The sequence below is a fragment of the Cherax quadricarinatus genome, chromosome 37 (genome assembly GCF_038502225.1).
Source record: "Cherax quadricarinatus isolate ZL_2023a chromosome 37, ASM3850222v1, whole genome shotgun sequence".
NCBI classification, from domain to species: domain Eukaryota; kingdom Metazoa; phylum Arthropoda; class Malacostraca; order Decapoda; family Parastacidae; genus Cherax; species Cherax quadricarinatus.
The window spans coordinates 21893265-21898092 of record NC_091328.1 but is presented as its reverse complement, the minus strand read 5'-3'; the positions used below and the strand labels follow the sequence as shown (position 1 = coordinate 21898092).

Genomic DNA, 4828 nt, shown 5'->3' with positions numbered 1-4828 from the left:
ACGTGGGTGGCTGCTGCCTATGCTGGTCTGCCAGAGGGTACTTTCAACCTCAAAATGACTTTGAGACATCCAATACCGTCCTATGTTTATCTACGAGAATTCAGGACACAGGTCATGGTTATGTATCCAGGGCAACGACGTACGTGCCGCCTATGTGGTGAGTATGATCACATAGCGGCGACTTGTGACAAGCGGAGGCGTGTGCCTGTGGTGGACGTCGCAGCCCCTGCTTCAAAGGTGGCAGGTGTGGAACAACCATCGGACGGAGGGCGTGGTGTTTTGTGGAGTGAGATAGTGGATCAGGCACACAGGACTGGAGGTGGGTTGGAGTCCCTCACCCAGTTGCCTGACCCGGTGTCTCCTCCTGTGGATAAGGAGCAGCAACTACAGGAACAGGTTATTGGGATTGAGGAGGAATTGGGGGAGGTTTTGAAGACTTTGTCACCGCCTGATGGGAACATTACATCTGAGCTAGGTGTCATTGGAGAGTCGTCGCATCCTGTAAGCCGGGGACGTGATATTTTGGGAAGTGATGGTGTATTGGAGTCGTCCCTAGAATCACTAAACCATTATCAGGTGGAGGTGGAGGTTCATCGTGAGATAACATCTGATCAAGATATGTGTAACGTGACTCACGAGAAAGAGGGCGGCTACGTCAGATTCTGATGACGTCCTGACGCTAGCGCAAAGGCCTGGGAAACAGACTGAGGTGGAGTGTGAAGGTAGTGGTGTACGTGGTGGTAGCCATGATAGGAGGCATCGGAAGAAGGGGGGGAGGGAAGAGAGCACTCTGAAGGTGTCAAACATGAATTCAGGCTCTGGAGTAGTAAAGAGTGAGGAGAGGAGGCAGGGGTGGAAATTTTAAAAGGCCTTAGGTGTATGACTGTAATGTTAATGGTTTATGTAGCAGTATGAAGAGAGATTGGTTTCGTACTTTCCTGAATAAATCTAGAGTGGATGTTGTGTTCCTGCAGGAGCATAATTTTAGAGGGTAGGGTGTTGGCGGTGGCATGGTTTCGAGTAGTAACCCTGCCATCTCCCCGTCTAATAGGTGGTGTGGGTATTTTAATAAGGGAGACGACCCCGTTTGTTTTACAGAGAAGCGAGGGGGGAGGGAGGAGGGAGGGTGTTGCGTGTGGACGGGTGGTGGACAGGTAAGCGTGTGTCTTTTGTGAGTGTGTGTGATTTTGTGTGTGAGGATCTTGTGTTTTTCTTACGTGCAATGCCAGAGGTGGCAATAGTAGGAGGGGACTGGAATTGTGTAATCAGGGTGGCTGACGTGGACCCAAAAGGGGCGGGATTTATGTCTGTGGCTCTTAGGGAATTATTAAGGGATGTCAGGTTACGTGATGCGTTTGGGGGGGCGGTGTGGGAGAATGAACATACGTTCGTTAGGAGTGTATATGCTGCGAGGCTAGATAGTGTACCTTACTCAGGGAGTGGGTGTGAAATCTTTCAGTACTGTTGAGGCTACTATGTCAGATCATAGGGCAGTGGTGGTGGTAGGGTGGGGGCGCTTGCGTAAATATACAGAAGTTATTGGAAATTAAATATAAGTGTGTTAGATGAAGAGGAGGGGTTGGAGGGGTTTTCAGTCCTATGGAGGGAGCTTAGTGTGGAAGAACAGGGGGTGGACGACATCGTGACATGGTGGGATTGTGTTGCGAAGGAAAAGATTAGAAAGTTTTATGTGAGGGAAGGAAAACGTATTAATAATTTATAATATGTACTGGCTAACTATTTAGAGGATAGGTTAAGAGGTTCCTATGGGCGAGGGGTGGTTGGGAATAACTTTCATATGGATGAAATAGTCGAAGTAAAAGGGAGATTGAAGGTGTTACAAAATGAAAGGTTTCAAGCTGTAAGAGTGCAGGCAGGGGTGGAAGAAGTGCTTTGGGGCGACAAACCGTCTGCGTGTGTTTTGCGGCATCAAAAGCAAAGGCAGGCGGTGACGGCCATCCCAAGTTTAGAGGTAACGGAGACGGTTGGGACTTATAGAGCAGGGCAGGAGATAAGAACCACAAAAGGGATGTGTGCATATGCGGAGGCTTGGTATGAGAAGTATTGGACAAGTGGGGGGGGGGGGGTGAAAGGGCGTTAGACGAGGTGTGTACGTATGTGACTTGTAATTTAGGTAATAGCGACAGATAGGCTTTAGGTGGGATTATTACGGCAGAAGAAATAGAGAATGCGTTAAGGGGAATGAGGAAGGGAAAAGCTCCGGGTATTGACGGTCTCCCGGTAGAATTTAATTTACAACATTGGATGTTAATACGGGGATTAATAGTCAGGTTATTCAATCGTATGAAGGAGAAGGGTAAGTTGAGGGAGAAGCAGGCTACAGCAGTTGTAGTGTTGGTCTCGAAGGGCAAGGGTCAGCCCACCCTACGGGAGTACCGAGCCATATCGCTGATGTGTGCAGACTATAAGGCTTTTGCAAAAATTTTAGGTAATAGGTTCAAATGTGTTGTGGGGAGGGTGGTGTAAAAATCTCAGTTTGGGTTGCCGGGAAGGTCGATGATTGAAGGACATGGGATACTCCGAAGTTTTGTGGAAGCTAAAGGTGGGGGTGGGGGTGCGGCTTTGATGGCTCTAGATTGGCAGGGAGCCTATGATGGAGTGGAAAGGGGAGCTTTGCAGGTTATACTTAGGAGACAGGGTTATGGGGAGGAAATAGTCGAGTGGGTAAATACCTTGTATAAGGGGGCGAAAATGAGGATACAGATTAATGGGTGTATGGGGAGGGAGATTGCAATGGGTAGAGGCCTTAGACAGGGATGCCCCATGTCCCAAACATTGTTTGCGTGTTTTCAGGACCCCTTTTATAGAATGGTTGACCGTAGCTTATGTACTCAAGGTGAGGGAAGTGTGGGGGGGGGGGACGGCCTGGCCGGGATTAATTGGATATGTAGACGACACCACTGTTCTGATTCGTGAAGGGATGTCAATGGGAGTGTTGGACGAGGTCGTGCAATTGTTTGGAAAGGCCACGGGAATGCAGGTAAATAGCGCGAAGTCAGGGTGCATGGGATTGGGTTCTTGGGTGGGGGGGAGATGTAATGTTGTTAAAGAATGGGCGGTGTCTTTAAAGATTTGTGGTATTATTTATAGGGATGACGTGGTTGCGGAGCGGGTGGAAAACTCGGATAGGTTATTGGAAAGGATCGTGGGGCGTCTAGGGGTTTTGAGACCCCAGCACCTAACTCTTATACAGCGAGTGATAGTTGTAAACATTTTATTGTATAGTAAGGTTTGGCATGTCGCAGCTGTGTTCCCAATTACAGGGACAGCGATTGCGGGGATCTTAAGACGGGTGTATAAATTTTGGTGGGGTTCATGTTGTGATTGGTTAAGGAGAGAAGTTGTAATGTTACCTGTACGTCAGGGTGGGTTCGGGTTGATGGATTTGAGACGGAGGGCTAAATGTGTGTTTCTTAAATGGGAAGTTTTGCGTGTGGGTGTGAATGCGGGGCAGCTGGGAAGGATACATGACAGGCTGGGTATGTGGTTTCGAGGAATGGAGTTGAGGGAATGCGAAATCGTTTTGAGGGCCGTGATGTTGGTTAAGGAACTGAGAAAGGTTCGTATAAGTGTATTGTGTAGGTTGCTTGTAGGTAGGTGCGTTGTCCCAGTTGAGGGTTTGTTCCCCATGTATGCGTGGAAGAGTATTTTGTATAGATTTAGTAAGATGAAGTTAAACCCTCGGGCGAGTGAGGTAATGTTTCGTTTTCTGCATGGGATCCTTCCGTCTGGAGCGATACTACGAAACAGACAGGTTGTGGAGGGTGGGAGATGTGCCATCTGTGGAGGGGACGAGACTGCGTTCCATGTAGTTTATTTTTGTGAAGGGTTAGAAGAGGTCAGGTGCTGGTTAAGTAGGTTGGTACTGAGGGTGGGAGGCCGTGGGGTGTCGGTTCTGCGTGCTTTAAGTCTAGATATGGGTAGTTTAGACGAGGGCGTCATAAGAGCTTTAGAATATATCATGGTAGATTATATATATATATATATATATATATATATATATATATATATATATATATATATATATATATATATATATATATATATCGTGGGTGATGAGGGAAAGAGGGGATAGTGAAGAGCGAAGGAAGGTCCTGGCGATAACGTTCTATCGTACGATGTGTCGTAACAGAGAATTGTATGGGAGGAGGTGGGATCAGGTTTTCTCGGAGGGGTATAGAATGCTAACGTTAGGAATTCTCGTGAATCTGTGAATGATAATGAGTGAGTGAAGGGGTTTTCATAGGTTGAGAAGGAGTCAGGGGGTCACAGCGGGCTCGCCTCCTGGATGGGGGGTCGTGAAAGTGTTGTGAATGTGGGTATGGAATGGTTTCCTGGTTTTCATTGAGGCATTATCTGCATCAACCTTGTGGTTATCATGCCAAGTGTGGATGTAGGGCTGGAGAACTCCTTATGATCTATGTATAATATTTCAGGAATGTATGGTGTAATCTCTCTCTCTCTCTCTCTGCTCAGTAAGCATTATCATACATCTTAAAACATTATTCTCCCCGGCGGGGAATCGAACCCCGGTCTCCCGCGTGACAGGCGGGGATACTCACCACTATACTACCGAGGAATTCGATAGTGAGAGTGTGTTAGTTATCATTTTGTCCTAGGCACATGTCGATTAGACACTAGGCCTGTGTGTGTGTGTGTGTGTGTGTGTGTGTGTGTGTGTGTGTGTGTGTGTGTGTGTGTGTGTGTGTGTGTGTGTGTGTGTGTGTGTGTGTGTGTGTGTGTGTGTGCGTGTGTGTGTGTGTGTACACCCTAGGTTCATTATAAAGTGGCAGAATGCTGTTATTTA

General features: G+C 47.5%; 1 non-coding gene across 1 annotated transcript; it reads right to left on the bottom strand.

Moving 5' to 3' along the window:
- Nucleotides 1-4528: 4528 nt before the first annotated feature.
- TRNAD-GUC (transfer RNA aspartic acid (anticodon GUC)) lies at nucleotides 4529-4600 on the bottom strand. Its single transcript has one exon. It is a non-coding gene; the product is annotated as a tRNA-Asp (tRNA).
- Between the last annotated feature and the right edge of the window lie 228 nt (nucleotides 4601-4828).